At 40.2% G+C, this 20,400-nt stretch overlaps 1 long non-coding RNA gene across 2 annotated transcripts in view; it reads right to left on the bottom strand.

Annotated features, from left to right (window-relative positions):
• The window catches only part of LOC139032414 (uncharacterized), a 167,107-nt gene that overhangs the window by 31,635 nt on the left and 115,072 nt on the right, over positions 1-20,400 (bottom strand). For both annotated transcript variants that reach the window (XR_011484955.1, XR_011484954.1), the window contains exon 3: positions 17,934-18,075. This is a non-coding gene — a long non-coding RNA (uncharacterized lncRNA). The remainder of the gene's footprint in view (positions 1-17,933; positions 18,076-20,400) is intronic.

Genomic DNA, 20,400 nt, shown 5'->3' with positions numbered 1-20,400 from the left:
TACATCTATATTACATGTATACATATACATACATGCTATAACTATGCTGGAATGCATTTATATTCAGATGGCAAACAGTTCTGGAAATTGTTCATAATATTTTGTAAAAGGAAAGAAAATGTACAAAACTCATGTGCATTTTAAAAGAGAAATTGTATATATACATACTTATTGTTGTCGTTCAGTCACTCAGTCGTGTCCAACTCTTTGCAACCCATGGACTGCAGCACGCCAGGCTTCCGTGTCCATCACTATCTCCTGGAGTTTGCTCAAACTCATGTCTGTTGAATCGATTATGCCTTCCAACCGTCTCATCCTCTGTTGCCCGCTTCTCCCTGCCCTCAATCTTTCTCAGCATCAGGATCTTTTCCAATGAGTTGGCTCTTCACAAAGGAACTGCTATTTTTAAGCAGTCTAATAACTGTGGGTCTTTGATTGTTTTCAGGTTTTGTTGTAAGTACCCTTGTGATGACTATCATTATAGCTAAATCTTTGCACACATCCTTATATATTTCTGGTTTTTCAATACCTGTTACACATGCTAAATCGCTTCAGTCGTGTCTGACTCTTTGCAACCCCATGGACTGTAGCCCGCCAGGCTGCTCTGCCCATGGGATTCCCCAGACCAGAAGACTGGAGAGGGTTGTCATTCCCTTCTCCAGAACCTGTTACGTGACTCATACCTAATAAGTGTTTATTAAATGAATAATTTTCAAAGCATTTATAAATCTAATTGCAAACATGTAATTCTTCCTTTGATAAGAACTTTCCGATACTGAAAATATGTTAAACGTGATAGTAAATTTTACTACTTAGATTTATGGTTGACCCCTGGATTGGGAAGATCCCCTGGAGAAGGAAATGGCAGCCCACTCCAGTATTCTTGCCTGGAGAATCCCATGGACGGAGGAGCCTGGTGGGCTACCGTCCAGGGGGTTGCAGAGTCGGACATGACTAAGTGACGGAGCACACAGATTTTTGCTATAGCCTTGCAATGTGATACTGTAACTGTGCTCTCTGCTTCAGGTTTGATCTCCACCACACAACTGCCTCACTCCCAGCTGCTTCTCTGCATCCATAACATGATACACACATTCATTCATGACCTATTCCTAACGGCAACTCTTCTTCCTGATCAGCTCTCATTCTTCAAAGCCCAACATAGCCATTACTTGCTTTGTCATGATTTTTTCATGCTTCTAGGATTTTGAACATTCTTCTAGTATAACCCTTATGACTCTGAACTATATTTATATGTCTAAATTCCAAAATTAGATCACTAATTACTTGAATTCAAGAATATTTTTATCTGTGCTTTCCTAGAACCTTAACACAATTTGTGAATAATCCATTTTCTTTAGTATGGGTTTAGAATAAAGAGAGTAACTACAACACTTAACAAACTTCTAACCAGTTTTAGAACACAGATTTTTATCAGAGTGTTCAAACAGTATTGCATTTTAAAGATCAGAACTGGTAGTCACAAGAATTTGGTGTTTACAAAGTCCATTTCTGGCAAAGATAAACAAGACACCATGAATATTTTAGATAGTTCACCTATCTCTAGTTTCAAATAAAATGAATTAAAAATGTAGCTTCTATAATATGGTTTCGCTTTTTCTTGGCTCAAATTCTGCACTCTTCTTTGTGTGACTAGGGCATAAGCCCATAAACAAACAAATGAAATCCACAATATTTAGGAAATATGGCTCATAATAACCTCAAAGTGTCTTAAAGCAAAAATACCTAAATTTCTTCCACAGTGGTATGGTTTATGCAGATTAGGGTTATTCAGGGCACCATCCTGTCATGATATAACTTATCTATAGACAACTTTAACTCTTGTCCTCCAGATTTATCACTTAAATGAGCTTTCCTGATCCATAAAAACTACTAGTAACCTTTTTATCCTCAGAATTTTCTCACCCCAGGCTACCAGGGACTCAGGTCAAATTGAACTTTAAATAACAATACTAAATATGTTTTATGGCCTGCCTCAACATCAGAGAGCAGAAACATTTATATTGTGTGTGAAAACACTTGACATGGCTATAAAAGGCTGCTGGTTTTGGCATATTGGGGTCAGTACAAGATAGGTGTTCAAGAGGGCAGGAAGTGGGGCAGACAAACTGACCCTGAAAGGCTAATTTTTGAGAAGGTGATGGCATGTACAGCCCTTATTCTGTCACCTGCAGATGCCAGTTAGTTGGGTATGGGCATACAAGGGAAATCCAGACATAACAGAACCTCTGGAGTCACAAGAGTGATATGGAAACTTATCATCAGAAAAGTACTGAGTAGCATTTTATAAAATTCATTGCAGGGTTTAACTAAAAGGCAAGACATCTCTGGGGGCTTTTCTAGCTGTTTGCCTTCTTTCTATACATACACACACACACACACACACACACACACACACACACCCTTCCAAAGCCAAACAGAACAATTTATGCAACTTCTCTGAGCATCTCTTATCAGTTCGCATCAACCATGTAGACATTCTCCTCCCAAATGTTATTTTCTATAAGATATAGAAATTCTTTCTCCGAATTCTTGGTGTTTTGCACTGAACCCTCCTGTTTTTCATTTAAATTTTTAATAAAAATTAATAAACATCTTGTTAAGTATAACATAGGAAAGAAGGATACACAAGTTATGAGAGTATAGCTTCATCAGAGTGAACACATCTCCCGAGCACTGGAGACTGTGCCAGCTCCTGGAGACCTGTTCAGGAGGGGAACCATTACTGGAAATGGAGGTAGTTCTGGGCACATGGCTTGCAGGTGCATTTACAGAACTCTGTTCTCAGGAAAGCAGAACACGAATGAATAGCAAAAAAGAAGGAAAACCTCAGTCCCTGGAACTGGGCCAAGGAAAGATTGAATGAGGGTCATGACTCAGAGTCTAAGGCATGATAGACTTTATCACTGACCTACTAGGTACTCTGGCTTCCTTGGAAGCCGAAGGATGAAAACTAAAGGAAAACCAATCCTAGTAGTGGTTGGGGAGTGAGTGGGTGGGCAATGGTGGAGGGAGTAAGTTATAGGAAGTGGGGATTGAGGGGCCAGGGGAGCAAAGAGGGAGGGAAGTATTGAAATGAATTATGAATTACAGAAGTGATCAAACAACAAGCCTTCACATCTTTTTCCCTGGTCCAATTGCTAGTCTAGCACAGAGATAATAAAAAGATTAAAATACTTTTTAACTGACATATAACGTTGTCAGTTTAACAATGTTTAATGCGTATGTGTGATGACATGATATTGTTGTGTTCAGTCACTCAGTTGTATCCAACTCTTTGTAAGACCATGGACTCCTCTTGTCCATGGGATTTTCCCAGCAAGAATACTGGAGTGGGTTGCCATTTCCTCCTTCAGGGATTTTCATGACTCAGGGATTGAATCCGTGTCTCCTACATTGCAGGCAGATTCTTGACACCTGCTGAGCTACTGGGCTTCCCCCCATGATTTGATATATGTATATATTGCAAAATGGTTATTACAATAATGTTAGTTAACACATCCATCATCCCACATAATTACCATTTGTGTTGTGTGTATGTGTGTGTGTGTAAAGTGAGAGCACTTAACATCTGCTCTCTTAGCAGCTTTCAAATACACAATATTGTTAACCCTAGTCATCATATTGGGCTTCCCTGGTAGCTCAGCTGGTAAAGAATCTGCCTGCAACTAAAGAGCCACTTGAAGAAAATGAAAGAGGAGAGTGGAAAAGTTGGCTTAAAACTAAACATTCAAAAAATAAAGATCATGGCATCTGGTCCCATTACTCCATGGCAAATAGATGCGGAACAGTGGGAGACTTTATTTTCTTGGGCTCCAAAATCACTGCAGATGGTGACTGCAGCCATGAAATTAAAAGATGCTTGTTCCTTGGAAGAAAAGCTATGACAAACCTAGACAGCACATTAAAAATCAGAGACATTACTTTGCCAACAAAGGTCCAACTAGTCAAATCTCAGGTTTTTCCAGTAGTCATGTATGGATGTGAGAGTTGGACTATAAAGAAAGCTGAAGTGCCAAATAATTGATGCTTTTGAACTGTGGTGTTACAGAAGACTCTTGAGAGTCCCTTGGATTGCAAAGAGATCAAACCAGTCAATCCGATGGGAAATCAGTCCTGAATACTCATTGGAAGAATGATGCTGAAGCACCATTACTGTGGCCACCTGATGCAAAGAGCTGACTCATTGGAAAAGACCCTGGTGCTGGGAAAGATTGAAGGCAGGAAGAGAAGGGGAAGACAGAGGATGAGATAGTTGGATGGCATCACCAACTCGATGGACATGAGTTTGAGTAAGCCCCAGGAGTTGGTGATGGACAGGGAAGCCTGGCGTGCTGCAGTCCATGGGGTCACAAAGAGTCAGACACGACTGAGTGACTGAACTGAACTGATAATAGGAAATATGTATTTGGTCTTTGTCCCCATTCCTGGCTTAGAGCTCCTAAACCGCTTAGGTGACTTTTAGAAAGCCCCTAGGTAGCCTAAGGATAAGGGCTTCCAGGTGGCTCAGGGGTAAAGAATCTGCCTCCCAATGCGGGAGACTTGGGTTCCATCCCTGGATCAGGAGGATCCCCTGGAGAATGAAATCATAATGACTCCAGTATCCTTGCCCGAGAAGGCTCATGGACAGAGGAGCTACACCCCATGGGGCTTCAAAGAGTTGGACAAGACTTAACTGACTGAAGGAACACCAACCGACAGATGGGGACCTGGTTCCAGGGGAAGCAAACTTGTGACGAGAGTACTGGAACAGCCTCTCTGGGGGAGGGAGAAAGGCTGAAGACTGAGTTCAATCACCAAACAGTCATGTCTGTGTGACAAAGCCCCCATAGAAACCCAGAAGGATGGATGTGGAAGAGTGTCCAGGCTGTTGAACAGGTGAAGGTGCTGGGCAAGCTCAGAATGAGTATGAATATAAGCTCTGTGCCCCTTTCCCCCACACCTGGCCTTATGGAGCTCTTCATTTGGCTATTCATTTGTATCTTTTAATATCTTTTGTAATAAATCAGTAATCTAGTAAATAAACTGGTTTCCCGAGTTCTGTGAGCTCCTTCAGCAAATTAATCAAACCCATGGAGGGGAGTTGCAGGAACCTGATTTATAACAAATCAGTCGGAAGCACAGGTAATGAATGACTTGACCCTGTAATTGGCCTCTGAAGTGTGGTCAGTCGTGCAACTAAGATTGCTTAACCTGTAGAATCTCATGCTATCTGCAGGGAGACAGTGTCAGAATTAAGTTAAATTTGTGGGACATTGGGTCAGTGTCTACAGAGAACTGAGTTAATTGGTTTGTGCTTGGGAAAAAATACTCACTTGAAGTAGCACCACAGACTGGGCTCTAAGGCTGCCTGCTCAGGCTCCTGGGTCAGGTAGAACCAGGGTTCATGTTCCATGGTGGGGCGGGAGCAGGACTGCAAGATGGACTCTTCACTGCCTGGACTCTGACCAGGCTTCCTTCTTGGGCAGAGTAGAGGCTCTACTCAGCAGTTTAAAGTTCTTTGAATATGTAATATATTTTAATCCACATTCTTATTTCAAACTCAGTTATTTCCAACTACTCCCTCAGACAATGGGCTTAGTCTGCTCCCCCTCTCTCTATATTTGTCTCTATAGAACCCTATGAGATGAGAACTCCTAGCTATATGGATTAAAACGAAGATGTGGAGAGAGAATAGATGTGACTGGGATTTCCCTATCTCACTGAAACATACAGAGGGAAACCATAATCAAGAGGGAGGCTTAAGCAAATCCTCCACAGAGATGTGCCCCTCCCTGGAGTCCATGAGACTTGGTGGGAGCTGCTAGGAATAGGTTTGCTTTCAGGACACACAGGATCATGAATTCCTTTGTTGTATGGCAGGCCTCTGACTCTCACTATTTTAATGAAAATGTAACAAAGAATAGAGTTTGTGATTTTTGCTCAGTGTAATGATCATATATTGTTCTGATAAGATTTTTATGTAAGAGAAAATGGGAGGTACTGAAGAAAAGCTAGATTACGCAGATACCATTCAACAGGACATTCTTCACATCTGATGTGATGAGTGGTGGTACTTCTTTAGAAGGATGGTCTTCAAGTTAGGTCCCTTAGGTATACTGCCACAAGGTTGAGAGAAGCCAGTGGCTTTGATATCCTGTTCTGAGTCTATCAAAACAGTTTCAGATTTTACTACTGGGGTTATATTTTGTAGAAAGGGTGTGACCCTGCATGCATGCTAAGTCGCTTCAGTCATGTCCAACTGTTTGTGACCCCATGGATTGTAGCCTGCCAGACTCCTCTGTCTATGGGATTCTCCAGGCAAGAATACTGGAGCAGGTTGCAATTCCCTTCTCCAGGGCATCTTCCTGCCCCAGGGATCACACTCACGCCTCTTATTGTCTCCTGCGTTGGCATGTGGGCTCTTTACCACTCTGCTTAGTTGCTCAGGCATGTCCAGTCCAGGTCTTAAAAATGATGCTACTTAGCAACAAAAATTGGCCATGAGATATAACTCAAAAATTTAATTTACTACTCTTATCATATGTCAGAAATTCTGCTAAATGCTGAGAGCACTAAAATGAATGAAAAATAATCCCTATCTGAAAGAATTTAGAGAGTTCTGATATCTCCACAAATCTGTGTGTAGACACATTTGGTTGGCAGTTTAACTTCCAGATCTTAACCCAGTTCTTGGTATAGAGCTGGAGCTCAGGAAATATATGTTGAATGGATGATTTCCTTTGTACTCCTGAAAGTAGCTCACTTGTCCCTTTGACTCATTTTAGCTTTGTAATGTCATCAGTATAAATCTCATCATCATAGATTTCCTAAAAACAACTGGTAACTAGAAACTGACAGTGATGTTGTGTACCCAGTATATTCTTCTATATGGACAATGCATGAGGATTCTATTAAGATCACCTACATGATGGGGCCAGAGGCTCTATGTTTGGCATAGCTGGGGACATCAAGAATAGCACAAATGTCATCTATTGAGTTTGATAATAAGAAGCCGTGGTGGTAGTAAGGAGAAGCAATAATACATTATAACCATTAGTAACTGCAAATCACTATGCCGGTCCATTTCACAGATATTGTACCCTCATGGAATCCTAGTAACAATCATGTAAAATGATGGGTGCTATTACAATTGTATAGTAGAGAAGCTGCAGCACCAACAGATGAGGTAACTCACTTTGAATGATTGTTAGTAAGAGGCAGAATACAGAAAGCTTTATTTTTGTAATTAATAAATTTCATTATCAAGATTAAAATATGTATGAGAATATGAAAAGGTAGGAATTATAGGAGGTGTGGCAATTGTTAAAATTTAAACTGTTCCTTTTTATTAGGAAAAGTATTCAATTTAGAATTTAGTGCATCATAAAGGGATAGTATTACAGTCAATGTTCTTTCTTGTTATAATGCATCTAAAATTTTTAAAGTTTAGAGCATAGAGCAAATAGATGCTATTATGTAATTTATTACGATATATAGATGTTAAAACCATTTTTGCCGTAAAGCAATTTATTCTCAAAAGTGACTAAAATTCTTAACATTTAAGAAGTCATTTCACTGAGGAAGAAAAATAATATAAAAAAATTAAAATATCTTTACTCTTTGTAGTAGAAATGTCAAACAATTCCATTTATTCATAAATAGGTCAAATGAATCATTTGTCAAACAAAACACCCAGTCCTTATTATGTCAAGGAGTAGTGAAATAATTTAATGCGTGAGAAGAACTGAAACTACAGGATAATTCAAAATCCAACCAACTAAGTAAAAAGCATTTAATACAAAAAAACTATTGAATCTTCCTTACAGTGAGTTTTTAGGTTTCTTAAATGTCATGACCCTAATTTATCAGAATAGTAATGACTAAGTCATTCTTTTGTGAGGTTCCCATTAATTTATTTCTAAATCTCAAGCTTCAATTTTTTGAGGTTTGAATTTTAATTAAGATGGAGTAAGTATAGCCTAAATCCCCAGGTAGCCCAGTGGTAAAGAATGTGCCTACAGCACAGGAGATGTAAAAGATGCAGTTTTGATCCCTGGGTTGAAAAGATCCCCTGGAAAAGGAAATGGCAACCCGCTCCAGTATTCTTGCCTGGAAAATTCCATGGACAGAGCAGACTGGCTGGCTACCACCCATGCATTCACAGTCAGACACGACTAAGCACACATATGCATACACACACACAAACACACACATGCACGCACAAAAACAATCTACCCTATTTCCCCCAAACTTATTATAAGTAAACAAGACACTAACTGAGAACTTTCAAATGTATATAATAATAGCAAGTAGATCTAGAAAGGAAATAAAAACATAAAAATAACTAATACAGCCATGAGTCACCTGTTTTGTTTTTTTTTTCCCCATGACTCCCATGATCTCAGGTTTTAAGACATGACAAATTTGTGTGTATGAACAGAAAAATTACCAAGAAATTCTCTCTTCTTTTCTGTCCAGAGAATGAGGAAAGAGAACCCTATAAGAATAGTTGTAGGGAAGCTCCAGTTTTGTTTCTTTTGGGGGGGTTGGGTTTGTTTTTATTAAGATAATATTGCTTTATAACATTATATAAGTTTCATGTGTACATTATGTTTTGACTTCTATATAAACTAGCATGTTCACCATCCAAAATTAAGTTGCTGTCAACTTATAGTTTTTACTTTTACCCATTTTGTCCTCAGCCCCTTCCCCTAGTTAACTAGTACTCAGTTCTCTGTATCTATGTATCTGGTTTTTTTTAAATTAATTATTTTAATTGGAAGGTAACTACTTTACAATATTGTGGTGGTTTTTGCCATACATTGACATGAGTCAGCCATGGGTTTGTTGTGTTTTGTTTACTTATTTGGGGTTTTGTTTATTTTTTTATATTTCACATATCAGTGAAATCATACAGTATCTCTCTTTCTCTATATGACTTATATCACTTAGTATAATACCCTCAAGACCCATACATATTATTACAAATGGCAAGACTTCATCTTGTTATGCCTGAGTAGTATTCCATTTTGTGCGTGTGTGTGTGTGTGTGTGTGTGTGTGTATACATATCTTCCTTATCCATTCACCATTGATGGACACTTAGGTTATTTCTTTATCTTAGCTACTGTAAACAACACTGTGATGAACATAGGGGTGCATATCTCTTTTTGAAATACATGTTTTCATTTTATTCAAAAAAATACCCAAGAATGGAATTGCTAGGTTTCTTGGTAGTTCTATTAATTTTTTTGAGGAAACTCCATACTACTTTCCACAGTGGTTGCATCAATTTACATTCTAACAACTATATATGAGGGTTCCTGTTTTTCCACCTTCTCACCAACGCTTGTTATTTCTTGACTTTTTAGTAACAGCATTCCCAGGAGTGTGAAGAGACACCTCACTGTGGTTTTGATTTGCATAGGAAATTCCAGGTTTTTTTTTTAAAAAACCATACAGCCCAAGCCTTACGCAAGCCCCAGTCAGGAAGCTGCATCTGCACAGCAAGGATAGGAGTAGTGGTCACTCGGGCACCAAAACCATGAGATAACATCCTGCTTTCTGACATAAAGAACTCAGAAAAGAAGTCCCTGTAATCCAAAGATTTGGGGGGAAATTTAGGCTATTGCTCTCTTTTTTCTCTCACCACTTTAATGCTGAGGTATGTTCAATAATAGGAAGTTTAAAACAAATGTAAGTGTTAGATACTCAGTCGTGCCTGATTGTTTGCGACCCGATGGACTGCAGCCCACCAGGCTCCTATGATCATGAGATTTTCCAGGCAAGGATATTGGAGTGGAGTGCCATTTCCTTCTCCAGGGGTTTATGAGAAAAAAGGACACTAAAACTTCAGCCCAATAGCCAGAGGGTCAGCAAATAGGACCTCCTGAAGTCAGAGAGTATGGGGGAAATCACAGAGAGGAAGGATTGTTGCAAGAGAACCCTAAACCTGCGTATAAAGCCACAGGATTATCCTCTGAACTGCATAAGCATGGTATTAACCTGAGATTTGCTGTCACAGTTCAGTTCAGTTCAGTTGCTCAGTCATGCCTGACTCTTTGCAACCCCATGGACTGCAGCACCCCAGGCCTCCCTGTCCATCACCAACTCCGGCAGCCTACTCAAACTCATGTCCATTGTGTTGGTGATGCCATCCAACCATCTCATGTTCTGTCATCCCCTTTTCCTCCTGCCCTCAATCTTTCCCAGCATCAGCGTCTTTTCAAATGAGTCACTTCTTTGCATCAGGTAGCCTAAGTGCTGGAGTTTCAGCTTCAACATCAGTCCTTCTAATGAAGGACTGATTACCTTTAAGATTGACTGCTCGGATCTCCTTGCAGTCCAAGGGACTCGAGTCTTCTCCAACGCCACAGTTAAAAAGCATCAATTCTTCAGTGCTCATCTTTCTTTATAGTCCAACTCTCACATCCATACATGACTACTGGAAAAACCATAGCTTTGACTAGATGGACCTTTGATGGTAAAGTAATCTCTGCTTTTTAATATGCTGTGTATGTTGCTCATAGCTTTTCTTCCAAGGAGCAAGCATATTTTAATTTCCTGACTGCAATCACCATCTGCAGTGATTTTGGAGCCCCAAGAAAATAAAGTTTGACACTGTTTCCTTTGTGTCCCCATCTATTTGCCATGAAGTGATGGAACCAGATGCTGTGACCTTCGTTTTCTGAATGTTGAGCCAACTTTTTCACTCTTCTCTTTCACTTTTATCAAGAGGCTCTTTAGTTCTTCCCTTTCTGCCATAAGGGTGGTGTCATCTGCATATCTGAGGTTATTGATATTTCTCTTGGCAATCTTGATTCCAGCTTATGCTTCCTCCATCCTGGCATTTCACATGATGTACTCTGCTTATAAGTTAAATAAGCAGGGTTGCAATATACAGTCTTGATGTACTCCTTTCCTGATTTGAAACCAGTCTGTTCCATGTTTAGTTCTGACTGTTGCTTCTTGACCTGCATACAGATTTCTCAGAAGGCAGGTCAGGTGGTCTGGTATTCCCAACTTTTGAAGAATTTTCCACAGTTTGTTGTGATCCACACAGTAAAAGGCTTTGGCATAGTCAATAAAGCAAAAGTAGATGTTTTTTTGGGAACTCTCATGCTTTTACTATGATCCAATGGATGTTGGCAATTTGATCTCTGCTTCTTCTGCCTTTTCTAAAACCAGCTTGAACATCTGGAAGTTCATGGTTCACATACTGTTGAAGCCTAGCTCAGAGAACTTTGAGCATTGCTTTGCTAGTGTGTGAGATGAGTGCAATAGTGTGGTAATCTGAACATTTTCTGGCATTGCCTTTCTTTGGGATTGGAATGAAAACTGACCTTTTCCAGTCCTGTGGCCACTGCTGAGTTTTCCAAATTTGCTGGCATATTGAGTGGAGCAGTTTAACAGCATCATCTTTCAGGATTTGAAATAGTTCAACTGGAAATCCATCACCTCCACTAGCTTTGTTCATAGTGATGCTTCCTAAGGCCCACTTGACTTCGCATGCCAGGATGTCTGGCTCCAGGTGAGTGATCACACCATCATAGTTACCTGGGTCATGAAGATCTTTTTTGTACAGTTCTTCTGTGTATTCTTGCCACCTCTTCTTAATATCTTCTGCTTCTGTTAGGTCCATACCATTTCTGTCCTTTATTGAGCCCATCTTTGCATGAAATGTTCCCTTGGTATCTCTGATTTTCTTGAAGAGATCTCTCGTCTTTCCCATTTTATTGTTTTCCTCTGTTTCTTTGCACTGATCACTGAGGAAGGCTTTCATATATGTCCTTGCTATTCTTTGGAACGCTGCATTCAAATGGGTATATCTTTCTTTTTCTCCTTTGCCTTTAGCTTCTCTTCTTTTCTCAGCTATTTGTAAGCCCTCCTCAGACAGCCATTTTGCCTTTTTGCATTTCTTTTTTGGGGGGATGGTCTTGATCACTGTCTCCTGTGCAATGTCACAAATCTCCATCCATAGTTCTTCAGGCAATCTATCAGATATAATCCCTTGAATCTACTTGTCACTTCCACTGTATAATAATCATAAGGGGTTTGTTTTAGGTCATATCTGAATGGTCTAGTGGTTTTCCCTAATTTCTTCAATTTAAGTTTGAATTTGGCAACAAAGAGTTCATGATCTGAGCCACAGTCAGCTCTCAGTCTTGTTTTTGCTGATCGTGTAGAGCTTCTCCATCTTTGGCTGCAAAGAATATAATCAATCTGCTTTCAGTGTTGACCATCTGGTGATGTCCATGTGCAGAGTCTTCTCTTGGGTTGTCGGAGGTGTTTGCTGTGAGCGGCGCCTTCTCTTGTGTTGTCGGAGGAGGTGTTTGCTGTGAGCGGCGCCTTCTCTTGGGTTGTCGGAGGAGGTGTTTGCTGTGAGCGGCGCCTTCTCTTGTGTTGTCGGAGGTGTTTGCTGTGAGCGGCGCCTTCTCTTGGGTTGTTGGAGGAGGGTGTTTGCTGTGACCAGTGCGTTCTCTTGGAAAACTCTCTTAGCCGTTGACCTGCTTTGTTTTGTACTCCAAGGCCAAATTTGCCTGTTGCTCCAGGTAGCTCTTGACTTCCTCCTTTGTTTGCTGTCACACTATAGTATAAATCAGGGGTCCCCAACCTCCAGGATCTAATGCCTGATGATCTGAGGTGAAACTGACGTAATAATTATAGAAATAAAATGCACAATAAATACAATGCACTTGAAGCATCACCAAACCATCGCCCCCACTCCTTGTTGAAAAATCATCTTCAATGAAACCAGTCCCTTGTGCCAAAAACTTTGGGGACTGCTGGCTTAAACCACTGATGAGTTCCCAAACTGGCACAAACAGCACTGTATAAACTTTGAAATCTAAACTAGCCTGTAAACTATAGCCCACAAAAAACAGGTTAAGACTTGCATCTGAAATTAATGAAGTCAGCTGCTGCTAAAACAAAATGCCAATAACATTCTCTGAAGAATTTAACAAACTCATAATATTCAAAATGTTCTGTATACAATTGAAAAGTACTTGATATACAAGTACCTGTAAAATCTTAATAAAAATCACAGATGCTAGAAAATTCACAGATGCTAACCCTGAGATAACTCAGATACTGGAAGTATGAAATAATATAAAGCAGAGATTGTAATCATACCTCATGAAGTAATGGAAAACATTCTTGAAATGAGTGGGAAGATAGAAGTTCTCAAGAAAGAAGTAGGGATTATAAAGAAGAAAATAAATGACAATTTTAGAACTGAAAAATACAATAATGGAATTAACAAAAAGCATATATAGCTCACTTGCAAAATGGATATGACAAAGGAAAAAAAATCAATTAACCTGAAGATAGAGCAATTGAAAATTTCCAATCTGAAACTTTTTTCCAGATTGGATAATTAACATATATGTCAGTGAAGTGCCAGAAAAATAGAAGGGAAAAATCAATGTAGAAAATATATTTTAAGAAACAATGGCTTAAATTTATTTTTAGGGCAACAGTGGAGAAACAGACATAGAGAACAGACCTACGGACGTAGGAGGAGGATGGGAGGGACAAGGGGAGATGTATGGAGAGAGAAACATAGAAATTTACAATACCATATGTAAAATAGATAGCCAATGGGAATCTGCTCTATGACTCGGGAAACTCAAACATGGGTGCTGTGACAGGCTGAAGGGTGGGAAGGGGAGGGCGATGGGAGTAGGGGACGTGTGTGTACCTATGGCCGAATCTTGATGTATGACAGAAAACTACAAAATTATGTAAAGCAATTATCCTTCAATTAAAAAAATTTCAACAAAGAGAGAAACAATGGCTTAAATTTTCCAAAATTCAGTTAAAGATATAATTAAACAGATAAAAAAAATGTGATGACATCCAATCAGAATAAATGCAAAGAAAATTACATCTCAATACATCATAATCAAACAACTTAAAAAATAAAACTGAGGAAAAAATCTTAAAATCAGCCAGAGGAAGGCAACATATCACATAAAGGGAAAGTCAACTCGAATGACCTTAGATTTCTCACCAGAAACTATGAGGGGTGTAAAACAGTGGGGAAATATCTTGGAATTCCAAAGAGAAAGTTATCTGCCCTGAATTTTTATCCAGTAAAATAGCCTTCAGAAATAAAGGAGAAATAAGGCCATCTCGCCTGGTGGCTCAGCTGGTCAAGAATCTGCCTGCAATGTGGGAGACCTGGGTTTAATTCCTGGGTTGGGAAGATCCCCTGGAAAAGAAGGGCAACCATTCCAGTGTGCTGGCCTGGAGAATTCCATGGACTATATAGTCCACGGTGTCACAATGAGGCAGACAGGACTGAGCAACTTTCACTTTCACTTTGGGCTTCCCCGGTGGCTCAGTGGTAAAGAATCCGCCTGCAGTCAGGAGCCACAGGAAACGTGGGTTTGATCCCCTGGTCTGGAAGATCCCCTGGAGGAGGGCATGGCAATCCACTCCAGTATCTTTGCGTGGAGAAGCCATGACAGAGGAGCCTGGTGAGCTACACAAATGAAGTGACTTAGAACACAAGATGAAATAAAGAGAATTTGCCTCCAGAAGACCTTTTCTAAAAGAAAGAAGTTTTATAGGCCGAAGAATGGTATCAGAAGGAAATTTGGAACTTCAGAAAGAGACACAGAACAGTAAATAAACAAGATATACAAAATAAACATATCTTCTTTAGTTCTTTAAAATATATATGACTATGGAAAGCAAAGCCTATAAAATTGGCTGATGGGGTTTTCAATTAATTTTTCTAATTTTAAATGTACCTATCTTCTCTAGAGCACCCCACTCCACCCCAACTTGTCAGCCTGCAAGCCTTTCTTAACCCTGGCCAAAATACAAAATTTGAATATTGATGAATGAAATAGGAGCATGTTTAGTGTGGATATTGTACACTTGGTAGGTGGAATAAAAATAAGAGCTTTAATTTCATTTAAAACCTCGGTATGTTTCGAATCCCCTCCCCCGAGAATTGTAGTAGAACTTATCAGTATTTCTGTTAGTAGAACTAATCAATATTAAGAAGCTAGATACTTTTTCATTGTTCCTTCTTACCTAGTCTTTCTTCTTCATTTTATTACTTTCTTGTTCATGTCCTATTCCCTCCCCCTATACTTCCTATCATGTTTAATGCATATGACAACTACAAAATAAAGGAATAGGGTAAAGAGACCTATGTAGCCATAATGATTCTACATTTCACTTGAAGAGGTAAAATATTAACTTTAAATAGAGCTGAAAAATTTGGTGTATATATTGTAATCCCTGCAGTAGTCACTAACAAAATTTAAATAAAGGCATACAATAAAAATTCACATAGATAAATTAAAATAAAATACTCAAACATATTCAAATAATCCACAATAAATCAAGCAAAAAACAGAAAGATGAAGAGAACAATAAAATTATGAGCCGAAATTGAAATGTATCAATAATTACATTAAATAAAATTGGTATGAGCACACCAAAAGACAAAGATTTTCATATTGGATTAACAAAGACTGAACTATATGTTAGGGTAATTGTGCCCAAGGGGAAGATAAATAGTCAAACATTGTATGGAATGATGAGTAAAGAATCTGAATTAAATTGGTACCTAGAAGTCTAAAGTGTCAACATGATCTGTTAACATGGGGGCATATGGAAGCCAGGTAATAAATTGGAAAAAAGGAAAACTGACTCAAAGGATTCACTGGGTACATGGATCCACCTAGTGGTCATTTTCCTTGTCCCAAATGTAGTCAGAATAGACATCTTTGGTAACGTTACAACACCCACAAAGGATGCTTGGCATGTGGGGTTAAAAGGTGTTTGGGTATGAATTCTAAGTAGGAAGTTTCTGATACTGTAAAACTCCCTTCCAACACAGCAAATCAAAAATACTACCACATGCCTGCGACTGATGGAAATTCATGCCACTCAACAGTCTACAGAATGCAGGCTCAATGTTACCAGTCAGTTCTACACCTTCTTCAGTCACCTGGGCCGTTGTGATAACCAGATGGATTCTAGAAAATGGCATTAGACTGTGGCAAACTCAACCAAGGAATAGCCCTAATTACAGCCACCACGCCATGTGTGACATCTTATCTGGAGCGTGCGAAAACAGCCCCAGGCATACAGAATACAGCCATTGATTCAGCAAACGTATTTTCTCCCATAACTATCAGAATAGGGGATCAGAAATAGTTTGAATTCCGACAATGGTAAGGCAACAGTATATATTTAGAGTTTAGTCTAAGTTCTTGCAAAATACCATGTTGAATCACTATCTGTATCAATGAATGCATGCTAGTGAGAGTGAGACATGGCTAACATGTCAGAGGCCTTGTTAAGACCCCTGTGCTCCAGAGAATGAAAGATAAACCCTAAGGACTTAGGGATAGGTCACAGTGGTAAAACTGCAGTGATCACAGGCATCCTAGGGCATTCCACGCCAAGTAAAAGATAAATTATTGCTTCCTGTACATTGCAGTACAAAGAAAGAAGTAGAATGACACGTAGGCTTCTTCAGATTCTAAAGGAATCAACAACTGGGAATGCTGTATCGACTTGTATACCAAGCAACATGGGGGCTCTGAGTGGGACCCAAATAGGAAAAGCTCTGTAGGGAGACCAGGCTATGATGGAAATAGCCTTGGTATGTAAAACAAACCAGGGGCATACTGTGTGGCCTTACCAGCTGTGGGAAAAGAGCATTTGGAGTGTTTGACAACTACCAATGGGACATTCACAACAGGGAATCACGGGGCACGGTCATACCATCTGCAGAGGCTTTAATAGCTTCTGAAAAACAAGTCCCCCGTGTGCCTTTGCAGAAATGAAGTTCCTAACCACCGGGTACCAAGTGACCACACAGCTTCAAGGATGCATTATCGGCTCAGTTCTCTGATTCTCTAAGTCATAAAGTCAGGTGGGCCCTGCAACAATCCTTTTTAAGATAAAAACGCTCTATCAAGATTCAAGTCGGTGGTTACACAGGTAGCTCCTGGTCGTAGTCCACCACCGTTACCTGGGGCCTCTCCCTCCGGCGCTTGCCTGGCCCATCTCAGGAAACCATGCAAAGTGGTTTCCGCACATCATCCTCCCCCGACCCAAAAGCCACAGTCCCGCTGAGACAGCAGCTGTCCTGTGGGGCCCCGCAGAGACAGAAGGACAAGGCTTCCTCCCAGCGTAGGTCAAGGGCAGGGACAGCCGCGACCTGGTCACGGCAAAGACCAGCAGTCCTGGGAGTCCATCACCCCCTAGGCAAGCCCCAGGATACGGGCGATGGCGTCACAGGCTTAGCTGCAGCAGGTCGGCAGAAGTTCACAGTATCCTCAGGGCAGTTTTTCCTCCCAGCAGCTGCGAGGTGTCAGGAATGCTCCCAGGAGGCCGCCTGCTGCCCTGCCGCAGCCTTCCCCGAACAGCTCTTTCTTTTGACTCAGCCCTGCTGCCCACAGCCTGTGACGGGGCGCTGGCTCCTTCGCCAGGAGGCGAAGGCCCCTCTGTCAGGAAATGTTCCCCTCTTTTGAGTAGCCCAAGTGGCACCCGAGGACCGGGCCCAGGGCCTGGTGGGGGCGTGGAGTGTGGGGCTTCCCAGGAAGACAAACGAGCCTTCACACGCGCTCAGGGCGGGTTCAAGGAATGAGCAGGGGCCGCGTTGGACGGGCAGGGCTGTGCTAGGTGCCTGGGAGGCTCTGAGAACTGCAGACTCAGGCCTTAACTGCTGCCTCCGCCAGCTCACCCTGCCCAGAGGAAGCCGCGTCTTGCGGGATCTCAGGAGATATAATGGCGGATGTCGGTATAGCAGTCCAGGATGAGAAACACCTGCGTGCTCTTGGTCCCAACGCCCCCTTCCCCCTGACTCCTTAGAGTCTGGCTCCCAGGATCTGATGCAAGAGACGCAAAGCGCAAAGGGGTGTGTGCTTGTGCCCAAGAAAACGGATTTTCACTCACCATTGTTGATTGAGTTGATATTGTTACCGACGTGGCATCTAGAATGAAGAGCGCTGGTCCTTTGGTGCAGAGACAATGAGGGTCAGCTGTGCCTCTGAGACCGGCTGCAGTGTCTGAAGTTTGTTCCACTAACTTTCCTCCTCTGTAAAATTCATTTAATAAGACAGGTCTGCTAGAATCCATGGAAGTCGCTCACAAATCGTTTATCAATAAATAGATTCAGTTTGCACACAGGGTGGACTTGGTGGACACTGTGATGTGTCCACTAGACCTCCCTTCAGCGCAAGACTTCTGGCCCCAATTGTTGGGAGTGCTGCTGGCTGATAGCCTTCAGCTATTAGCTCTTTCAGCAGCCTTGACCAGCTGCACCAGTGACCTTGTGCACGGTCACCTCTCTGCCTTGGGTCCACATCCAATGAATGACCGGTAAATCTCTATGAAGAACTAACCATCTTGGCCCAACTCAGGACAACTCTGAAGGGATATTCGAATTTCAGAACAACTTTCGGGCTGAGGCTGTCACTGGTCCTAACTCTTTGCTTAACTTTTCTCTTCCCTCAATCCTGTTTCCTATTTCTCCTGCCTACAGAGATTGTCCTCAGCCTGGATAAGCATTCAGCAAACTAAATTCAGTCTTACAGTCACCTTCTGGAGAAACCCAACCTGTGACAAGACTTCACACTCAGCATAGATTCTTCTCTTTTGCATTTGTTAATTTCTGTCAGATTCTTTTAAAATTATTATTGGGTAATTTCATGTCTATGTTTTTTTAAGCTCTAGAACAGAGAAATTTATCACTGAAGGAAACATTACTGGCCAGCCATCTACCTAGATTTTTTTCTTTTATACAATAATTTTCCCCTATAGTGTTCTCAACCTCAACTTATGTTTGGGTATTTCCAATGGTATGCAGAGTGGACAGTCATGCATAGCTCTAATATTTACAAAGTCTCTTCCTATGATGAGTAGAAACTGGCTTCCTTGTGTCTTCTATTTGCCTTTGTTTTGTATATTAATCTACTTCCATATGACAGTTTTAAATGAATGAAAGCACCTAGGAAGTCCTCTGCTGAATTTTCTTGAGGCTAAATAAATCCATTTTCCTCAACCATTCCCCATATGTTTCAAGATCCTTCACCATCATATTCTACCTCTCTTATAAACTTGGTAAATTACTCATCCCTTAGCATAGAGAACTCAATTTTTTAAAACTGTTCAGTCATTCCCCTTATGAAAAGCATCTTGTCCACAGTGGGTATTAAAATGCAAATGAACAATGTAGATTGACTTGAGAGATGATATATCAAGTTATTTAATCCTTTTCAAGTACTAATATATTTTAAAAGTATCCAAACCTTTTGATTTAATCTCTTCTTCCTCAAATATAATGGCTTGCTCATAAATGTTATGGTGAGAATTTTAATCCCTTTGTAGGACTAATATAGCTTATTTATGGTATCGCTACTCTGTGAAGTGATTTGACAAATCAGAGGTGATTCAATTTTTCATTCTTTTAGTTAAATTGGGTGACTGATTTTTATTCTGATTGTCATCACTAATGACAGTATGGGATTCAGCATTCTGTGTGTTGTGTCAAGGACAGCAAAAGGGTGAACCAACTGCCAATCTGACTGACGTTTTATGCAAATGACATGATCCAGTATACCCCTGTACATGGCTCATCGAAAATTATAATGGTGCATTAAAAACTGTATACAAGCCATATTTTATATTGGCAGCATGTGTTTTGTGGAGAAGTTAACACATGACAAGAAGCAAACATCCTTAAATTGTTAAGGAATTTAGGCTGCTGGCTATTTTAACACACCTGTTTTTTTTTTTTTTTTCCCTTTGAATGAAAGGGTCCACTTCAATGAGAAATTCTAATTATTGAATTCTGTTTTTAACTCTGAGTTCCACAGAGGGCTGCAGTCCACATTTTTTGATAACTTAAATGGCAATTTGCTTTGGAAACTATGATGATATGAGGCTTATGTCATTAGGAAGAAAAGCTCATTAAATTAATTCCCAGTTCATAATTTACTTTAGGAAATTATTAATGTTGAAAAGATTAGTTGGGAGAAAGATTGATGAGTTTAGTTTTCTCATGGAACACTGAGGTTGTAAAAAAAAAGTTAACTGATCTTTCATTTTTATATTGTGTGTACTTCCTATCTTAATGAGCAAGTTGACATTTGGTTCACTCGATTTTTATTATTTTATAGTTCCCTAAGAGAATAAGCTTTCTTCATGTTTCCATCTTTGCTGAGGAGATGTATGGCATAGTGAATATCAGCATATTCTTTAGAGTCAGACAGAAGTTTAAATCCCAATTCTGTTGCCTATTAGCTATGTGACCTAGGTCCAGTTGTATTTTACCTTTATCAGCCAAATTTTCCTCATCTGAAAAATGAAAATGGCAGCAATAATCATGTAATAATATTGTAATCATTAAATAAGATGATAC

Source organism: Odocoileus virginianus, chromosome 31, assembly GCF_023699985.2.
Source record: "Odocoileus virginianus isolate 20LAN1187 ecotype Illinois chromosome 31, Ovbor_1.2, whole genome shotgun sequence".
Lineage (NCBI taxonomy): Eukaryota > Metazoa > Chordata > Mammalia > Artiodactyla > Cervidae > Odocoileus > Odocoileus virginianus.
Note: the sequence above shows the minus strand (reverse complement) of the source record. Positions and strands in the feature narration are given on the sequence as shown.